At 49.1% G+C, this 9,054-nt stretch overlaps 1 non-coding gene across 1 annotated transcript; it reads left to right on the top strand.

The window, feature by feature from the left end:
- Positions 1-8,743: 8,743 nt before the first annotated feature.
- TRNAM-CAU (transfer RNA methionine (anticodon CAU)) lies at positions 8,744-8,816 on the top strand. Its single transcript has one exon. It is a non-coding gene; the product is annotated as a tRNA-Met (tRNA).
- Positions 8,817-9,054: the final 238 nt, after the last annotated feature.

Genomic DNA, 9,054 nt, shown 5'->3' with positions numbered 1-9,054 from the left:
TCCGCCTCAGCCGCCGCCGGCGTGAGGGAGGGCACGGCCGGAGGGGCGCGGTGACAGCCGGTGTGCTGTGGGCATCGTCAGGGTGGGCACAGCCGGCGTGCTGTGGGCATCCTGAGGGTGGGCACGGCGGCGGGGCTCGGTGATACACGGCCGGCGTGCTGTGGGAAGGTCACAGCGCCCTGGCGGTGTTCCCGCTCTGCAACACACGGATGTGGTGGTGTTCCTCACTCAGTGGCACAGCCATGGACACCTCGATGCCAGGCTTTGTTCTTCCTTAGTGACACACAGCCATGGTCACCTCGGTGCCAGGCAGTGTTCTCAGTTGTGGGAATCCAGGGCTTCCCTCTGGCTGCCCTGGGACCCTGGCAGGGGTCAGGACCCCCCCTGGACAGAGCCCCCAGAGACACTGTCTGTGATCTCTGCCCATGGAAAAGAATTTTCAATCTTACAGGATGAATTACAAGCTTTGAGTGTTTGATAAGAGTAATAATTAAGTGTGACACGGGTGCAAAAGAAAAATTTTAGATTTCTAGATTAGGGGTTCAGAGGGGACAAGATGGAGGAATTGGGTGTGTCTTGTCCTTTTTCTCCTTCTTCATGCCCTCCATGTTTCACTGTGGTGTTGGCATTTTTCTGTTGGTTCAGGCTGGGGACACACTGTTCAACGTAGATGATAGATATTGGCACATTATTGTAAATATAGTACACGTAGTTTCTGGTATATAATGTTTGTACCATCCCACTGAGGGGCAGAGCCCCGCACACTGCGCTGCAGGACAGAGCTGTGGCAGGGCAGCAGAACATGTTATAGATAAGCAAGAATAAACAACCTTGAAAACAGCACAGACGAACTATGGCTTCTTCTTTGGCAACGGGGCAGAAAGACAGAGACTTTCTACAATCTCGGAATCACCAATACCCACAGATTCCGACACTCAGTGACACAAAAAAGAACAATCTCCCCAGAAAAGCGGTGGATTCCTCAATGTTGGGCACTTTTAAGATTCAGCCATCTTGTCTAGATGGTGCTTTTGCCATGAAAGTTTGGGCAGATGATCCCCTCCAGCCTGGTATTCCATTATTCCATGATTCCATGAACTCACAGGGTGGCCACCTTGGGGTGGCCCACAACATCCCCTTCAACATGAACACTTAAGCATTTTTCTCCATGAAAAAATGCAAGTTCAATGCTCTGTCACCAGTTTGCTTCCACATTGACACGGGTACGGGTAAAGTTTACGTTTGAAGAACAAAATTTTAGGAGCAGGTGCTCCGATTCTCTTGGAAGCCACCCCCGGCCTCATGCGGTTTGTGAGGAATTGATTAAATCACAACTTCAGTCACAGATACCACGTTGTGAATAAAACTGCCCAACTGTTTCCTGCTTAGCAGCTTTCTGACACAAGCTGTTGGCTGGAGCCTTTCAGCTGCATCTCTCTTTCTTTCACATACATTCCTGGCACCATGTTTTGAATTTAAGGAGGATTTTGCAGCAATAGGGCAACAGGATCTCGCTGTACAATCCAAGTGACAGGGAGCTGTGACCAGGATTGTCCTTAGGAGTACAGGGAGAAGGACAGTTTTCTAAGCATCTTAGAGATTATCAGTGTTTTTAATTTTTTGGGGTGGAGTGATGCATTGAAGTTGGAGTGAATCTGCACTCACACAAAGGAATGAGGGTTCATGACCTAATTTTGTGATTCAAGGTCACGCAATTCCTGTGGCCTGTCATTATGAGGCCATTAAAGATGTGACTAACAAGGAAATACAGCCCTGAGGTGTGTGATTGCTCTGTCCATCACATCACTGTCCAGGGATAGCAGGTGAGACATGGATGACCAGCAGAACACTGATATGTCTGCAATTTAAAACACCAACCCCAAATTTCTGTGTCAACAGGACTCTTCTTTATTTAAATGCCTGCCTTAAAAAAAAAAAAACCAAAACATTTTCCAGGCTGAGGAAATTCCACCATGCTCTCGGAATTGTGTCTGAGGGCTGAAGGCAGGAGGATGAAACCACACAATGTTATTTTTGGGGTGTACAGGTGCATCCTGGTGTCAGGGCTGACAATTCCAGGCTCTGTGTGCCGTGTGCTTTGCATCCACAAGCCGACTGTTAGCAGGGCTGCAGCTCTGGCTGAAAGCATCCATATGGTGCTTGGGGAGAGCCACAATCAGAGTATCTGCTGACAGGCTGGGCTATCACATGCTCTTCTCATAAATAATCTGCAGAGACTGTGAGAAGGAAACTTAGATCCACACGGAGACTCGCCTGACCTTTCCCTCCTGAGCTCAGCCCTCGCCCGTGTCTGTGTGTCGACAGCACAGACAGTTGGCGAGTCTGGATTTGAGGAAGGTGTTAGGAGCAGTTGGAATGACAGCATGGACACAGCCTTTGGGATCAGCCCTGCCTCAGCACAGCTCCCCAGCCCTGCTGAGAAAACGCTGCTTTGGAAAATGCTTTGGCTTCAGGCTCGGCAACGGCGCTGGAACAGAGCCCTTCAAAAATGGAGCCACGGAGCGTTTTTAGCCTGGCCTTAGAACAATTTATAAAGCATTTAGGCTGAGGAAAAGGAGACTTAACCCAAAGGGAACATTACATCGTCTTCAAATATGCAAAAGGTTTCGGCAGAGTGGGAGGGAATTAGCTTTTCCCCACATGCTGCAGGACCAGGATGAGAAATAATGAGCTTACAGCTTGGAAAAGGCCATAGAAATTAGGGACTGGGCTAAGGGTAAGAATTGTTGAGCACCAGAAGAAATTCCCTAGGAAAGAAATGGAATAATCACCTTTGGATGTTTTTATTTAATGAGAAATTAGTGAAACATCTGCTCTGAAGAGTTCAGGGAGAATCGTTCTGGTCTCAGGGAGAAGGATGGGGTAAATAATCCTCTACGATCCCTGTCAGCCCTAGTTTTGCATGAGGCAAAGGAGATGTGATTTCCCAAATTTACAAAGCAGGTTTGGATTCCAGCTCAGGTCCTCCTGAATTTACAGGCTGGGTTTGGATTCCAGCTCAGGTCCTCCTTTCTGCACCTAATACACCAGACTAAATACTAAGTAAAAAAAAAAAGCAACACAGGTTTCCCCAACTCTTCTATCTTCCACAAGGTTGGGTTGTGTTTCTTTTTGTTAAAAATCCAGTATGAACAGTGACTCCAAACCGTGGCTGATATTCACAGCATTTCCCTTGGGAAAAACTCCCACTTTTCCTATTTTTTTCCCACATGAGCTGCCTCACAATGAAACGAGTGTATTTCACATTCAGAATAATAAATCATCCCCTCATTTTTCTGGTACAACAGGACTGAAAAGGCTTTTTTTTTTTTTTTTTCAAGGAACAGACAAAGCTGTTCCTCTGCAGTGCTGCACCCTTCCTGGAGGACAGCACTCAGTGTGTAGGGCTGGGAGCTCAGCAGCTGTCAGCAGTATTAAATTCACCAGGAACACAGAGAGAAAAGCCCCATAAAATAAAAGGAGGAACACTGTGTTGATAATAACTCGCATTTCAACCTGAATTTAAATACCTCCCCTCAGTTCTTTGCTCACAAATTGTTCTTATCGATCCAGCTCAGCTCAAGATTAATGTGGATTTGGTTTCTTTATAAGTGTGCAGCCATTACCCAGCTGCTATTGGAGATTTTCAGGCAGAATCTGACTGTAGAGAATTGTTTGCAATGCCTTAAAATAACTCTTCTGGGAAGTTTTCATCTTAAATTTGCCTCAAGATGGTGGCTACCCTTAAGAACAAATTGCCACACATCAAATTTCACCTTCCGAGTTAGGAGAACTTAAGGAAGAAGTGGTGAGAATGGCAAAATATCTGTTTTGGGGGTAGAAATATCTGTTTTGGGGGTAGCTTCACTTCTCTCTAATTTGAGAGAAGTGAAGCTAGAGAGAAACCCCCCATTTTGCTTGGGTGGGTTTTCTCTGGGGCCTTACAACAGCTGAGCCTGTCCCTCAGTGGGAGCACAACACTTTTGAAATATCACGTGTTCTAGACTGTTAGACATGCTTTTTTTCGGATGGTAAATCCAAGCTAACACACAGATACATGCGATGTTGTCACAAAACTATCATTTTCGTAGAATGTTTGGCTAGAAACTCCCTGCAAGAAGGATTGCCCAAGACATCATTGCTGGGTACCGTAACTGACGTCAGTTCCTGCTGTTCCTGTTGTTCCAGCAAACAGCACTTGGCTCCAGGATCTGAAATGGGAGATGTTGCTTGATGGAACAGGGCGAATCAGTTGGTGTAAGCAGCAGTGAGCTGTGTTTGTGTACTGATTTCACTCAGAAAATCCATAACATCTTGGCAAGCAGCAGCAACAGCGCGAGCGCGGGAGGCAGAGTGGGGAAACCATGGAATAACACAGCGAGTAACAAGGTCTCCCCCTGATTTTTGATACTCCTAGGATTTTTGATACTCCTAGGATTGAAGCAATCCCCCACGTGTTCAAATATTAACTGAGCACGAAGTTGCCTGTGCGTCAGAAAACATTCTCCTCGCTGACGCTGAGAGGTTCCGTGAGCTGCCTGGGATTGCACAACCATGGATCAGCAGCCAGGAATAGCACCCCCAGCATCTGACCCCTCCAGAGCTGGAGAATCCTTCTGCCAGCTGAGCTGTTCCAGGTGTTGAACAGGACTAAATTGTTCAGGCTGGACTGGGGCCAAAGCTGGAGGGACAAGGACTGCTTGTGGTAGAAGTGCTGTGATGTCTTGGGTGACTCCAGGCACTCACAGCCTTTAGATCCACTGATTCCTCATGGAAGCAAGGACAGACATTGAAGAGAGATCATACCCTCTTCCATAAGTCATAGACTCATGGAATGTTTGGGGGTGGAAGTCTGGAAGTGATCTTAAAGGTTTGGCTTGGAAGGAACAATTAAAGCTCATCCAGTGCCACCCCACTGCTGTGGCAGGGACACCTTCCACTGTCCCAGGTGGCTCCAAGCTCTGTTCAGGGGGCACTTCCAGGCATGAGGCAGCCACAGCTTCTCTGGGAACCTGTGCCAGGGCCTCACCACCCTCCCAGGAAGAATTCCTTCCCAATATCCCATCTATCCCTGCCCTCTGGCAGTGGGGAGCCAGTTAAAGAGAGGGCACGGAGCTCTGCTCTAAAGCAGAAGGATGTGACCACTTCCTGAGCCATCAGCAGCTTTTCTGCAGTGCTCTGGGTTTTCCCTGAAGAGCTCAGCCTGTCCAGAGCTGTTTATCCTGCAAATCGGGTGAGATCAATGTCCACAAATCAAGGAAGTGGGAAATCACAGACCCAGGACAAGAGGAGCTGTTTTCCAGCTTAAAATATACAAATTACAAAAACCAAAGCAAAACTCTTCAGCATTTCTATTGGGATATTCTCTCTTTGATGTGTCCTCCCTCCAAGGATGGGAACAGTTTTTTAGGAGGCAGGAGCAGTCTTTGTTTTTTATTACAAAGCAGAAATCTCAGTGTAGTCCCATGCCAAAAAAACATGCTGCAAATACTCTCTGTGGCAAGCAAGGCTTGCAGACAGGGTTTGTTCATCTGTCTCAGCCTGCCTTGCCATACTTTTCTGTCCCTCTTGCCAAATGGAAAATAAATCATTCTTTCCTCACTGTTCTGGTTATAATTGGCTGGATGTGCCATCAGCTGGCTCACCCCTGCTCAGAGCTTGGGAAGGCATAAACACTTCCAGGATTACAGAAAATGAGGACACTAACTTTGGGACCCATCCAAAGCCCTTTAGTGAGCGTGAAGGCTAATTGACTACAGCGAGAGCTGCATCAGCTCCTTAATTGCTGGGGGGAAATGAAACAATAACATTTCCCCTTTCGTTACATCCTTTTTCAAGAGCCCTGTGGTAAGGGCTGCGAGCTGCCTGCCTCAGACAGCAGCGCTGGAAGGCTCCAGGCCATTTCTCTGGGAATGTTTTCCAAGGAAGGTGCTCAGACAGTGCCACAGAGCATGGGAGATGATGATAATGCACTTTTCCTGTTTCCTCTACTGTCACAAACAAAGCTGGTTGATTCAGATAATGAATTTGGTAAGATAGGGGAGAAAGCAGCAATTTTAGACTTTGATGACTGAAGCTGAAGGTGATATTCAGTTGTAACCTCCCTGTTGCACACCAGCTCTCCACCTTCTGGGCCTCACGGACCTTGGATGTGCTCAAGCTCCAAAACTATTGTGTGTTGCTCCACAAGAACAGCACTGGAAATTGGAGACAGCAATTGTTTGTCCTCTCTGAAGTGATGAAGGGCTGGCATTCCCTCGCTCTGTCCCGTTAGAAGGGGAAACATGGTCACACAGAGTACAGGGAGCTTTGCCTCAGGCTTTGCTGGGCTCTGGCTGACATCAGTGTGGGATGGAGGTGGGCTCTGCCTTTTCCCTTTGCCCTTCCTCATCTGCAGGAAATCAGCACGGGGCAATGGAGCTCTGTGGGAATTGGCATGGATCTGTGATGGGATGCTCATCACAGCCCCTTCCACTCCTGCCTTCTGCTGGCTTGGCCTGGGAAGGGCGTCAGTGGGCCAAGTGAATTCTGATGGATGAGAAATGTGGCTCAGCACCCACGGAGCCAAGATTGTGGTGCCAGGTTATAGGGAAAGAAGGTTGTAGGGTGATTAGGCAGCAGGAGCATTCAGTGGGAAAGGAGAAAGAATAAAGTTCAGATAAAAATATAAAAGCAAAAGAGGGGAAAGCGTGTGTGTGCTGTAGACTGCCGTGGTTCTGCTCCAGGCATTGTCACCCAGGACATCTTTTGTTTCATTCACACGAAAATCCTTGCCATCAGTACTTTCCCCTGTCCCCTCCATGAATCCATCACTTCCTAAACAAACAGACATGACAAGGCCTTCAAAAGCTGTGTCAGAACCTTTAAGTACCAGCTGAGCATAAAGTAAGGTGGGAAAAGCCACGTGATTCCCTACAGGTGGAAAACAGCTCCAGCCGTATTTCCAAAGGTTTGGTGTTTGGTTTACATGACTCACTGCCCATGTGCCTTGGTTTACATGCTTGGAGCAGCTTTTTGTAATGTAAGCAGAACTGTGGGCACTCCATTTGTCCATCACTGAGGCCCCAAAGGATTAGCACAGCACTAAAAATGACACCTCATCCTGCCCGTGGGCAGAGTCAGGGGTGGAATGCTCAGCCTGGGAGAAGCCGAGCATTTACTCATCCCAGAGCTGGAGCAGTGTTGTTTGTACCACGAGCCAGGCAGCCTGGACTCGTCATGTCACCATCCCATACCCACAGCCAGCCAGACCCTTGGCAATCAGGGTTTCCTGACCCCGACAACAGCAGCTGCCCATCAGACCCTTGGCAAAATCTGTGGGCAGCTCAAGCATCTCGTCTGGTCTGCTGAGAAGGACTGTGAGCAGTAGGACAAAGAGGGTGGTTCTCCCCTCTTCTCTGCTCTCATGAAATCCCACTGGAGCTCTGTGTCCAGCCCTGGAGCCCTCAATGTCAGGAGGATGTGGAGCTGATGGAGAGAGTCCAGAGGAGCCAGGAATGCTCCAAAAGCTGGGAAAACTGCTCTGGAGCCAGGCTGGGAGAGCTGGGGGTGCTCACCTGGAGAGGAGAAGCTCCAGGGAGAGCTCAGAGCCCTTCCAGGGCCTGAAGGGGCTCCAGGAGAGCTGGAGAGGGACTGGGGACAAGGGATGGAGGGACAGACACAGGGAATGGCTCCCACTGCCAGAGGGCAGGGATGGATGAGATTTTGGGCAGGAATTCCTCCCTGTGAGGGTGCTGAAGCCCTGGTACAGGTTGCCCAGAGCAGCTGTGGCTGCTCCTGGATCCCTGGAAATGCCCAAAGCCAGTTTGGACAGGGCTTGGAGCAGCCTGGGACTGTGGAAAGTGCCCCTGCCATGGCGGGGGGTGGAATGGGATGATTTTAAAGTCCTTTCCCCCAAACCATTGTGGGATTCTACGGTGTACAAAGGTCTGCTCCTCCTTCATCCTCTGCCAGCTCCTTGCTCTGCAGAGCAGCCTCTGTGCAGAGATTTCTTGTGGGCGATGCTCTCAGACTTTCTGCATCAATTAAATCCCTGTTTTCCCGTCTTCTGCCAATTTGGGGATTTGTTGCTGGATTGTCATGGTGACTGCATCCGTGGGACCCTCGCTGAGGGTGAGGCCCCTCCATTAGGATTCAGGGCAGCGCTTCAGCCAGCATCACTGGGGACACTCTTGTGCTGAGCACTCTCTGAGAGCAGGGAGCTCAATCCACTGCAGAAATCCCAGCTGAGCAGTGTCTCTCCACAGCAAACGAGGCTGGCTCTAATTTTTGTTAATTATGTGGAAGCAACTTGATTTCCTCGTGAGCCTGTTGCCAGTGCAGCCCTCACAGTCTATTCCTGGCCAGCAGCATGAGGATGCTTAGAAAACCCAAAGGACTCTGCAGCTGTTTTGCAGAACAACATGGAATAAAAAATGGAATAAAAAGGAGCCATTAAAAAAAAAAAAAAACAAACGGAAAAATAATATAAAAAAAAGACAAAACCCAAGATGTTTCTTGTGGAACACCGTAGGAAGGAGGAGCCATTTGCAAAAAATCTGAGGTCTGGCTGGCAGAAAAGCAGGGAAAAGAAGGAATGGGGAGCAAAAAACAACGAAACACTCAAAAGAGGTGCAGAAAAGGAGATTTTTGTAAGGAAATAGATTTCTCAGGCAGCACCACAGGAATGGCGGTAAAGACGGAAGGGCCGGGGAGGCGGAGGCGCAGGAACAAGATCCCTGCGTGCCGGGGAGTGTATCGAGGAGCCTCGTTAGCGCAGTAGGTAGCGCGTCAGTCTCATAATCTGAAGGTCGTGAGTTCGATCCTCACACGGGGCAGAGATGGTTTCCTCCTTTTTTTTTTTTTTTCCTCTCTTCTCTCCCGCGGCCAGACTTTCCCAAGTGAAGGGATGTCTGTTTTTCCCATGGAATTGCAGCAGGAGGCGGGACGGCACGCGCTGAACGCGCCCTCAGCACGCCCCGTTACCGGGCACCGGCGCCGCCATGCGCGCTATCCGTCCGCCCGCTAGGCGGCCGCACCTCGGTGTCGGTGAGGGACCGGCGTCCGCTACCGGCG

The sequence above is a fragment of the Taeniopygia guttata genome, chromosome 11, assembly GCF_048771995.1.
Source record: "Taeniopygia guttata chromosome 11, bTaeGut7.mat, whole genome shotgun sequence".
In the NCBI taxonomy this organism is placed as follows: Eukaryota; Metazoa; Chordata; class Aves; order Passeriformes; family Estrildidae; genus Taeniopygia; species Taeniopygia guttata.
This window is presented reverse-complemented; position numbering and strand designations above follow the sequence as displayed.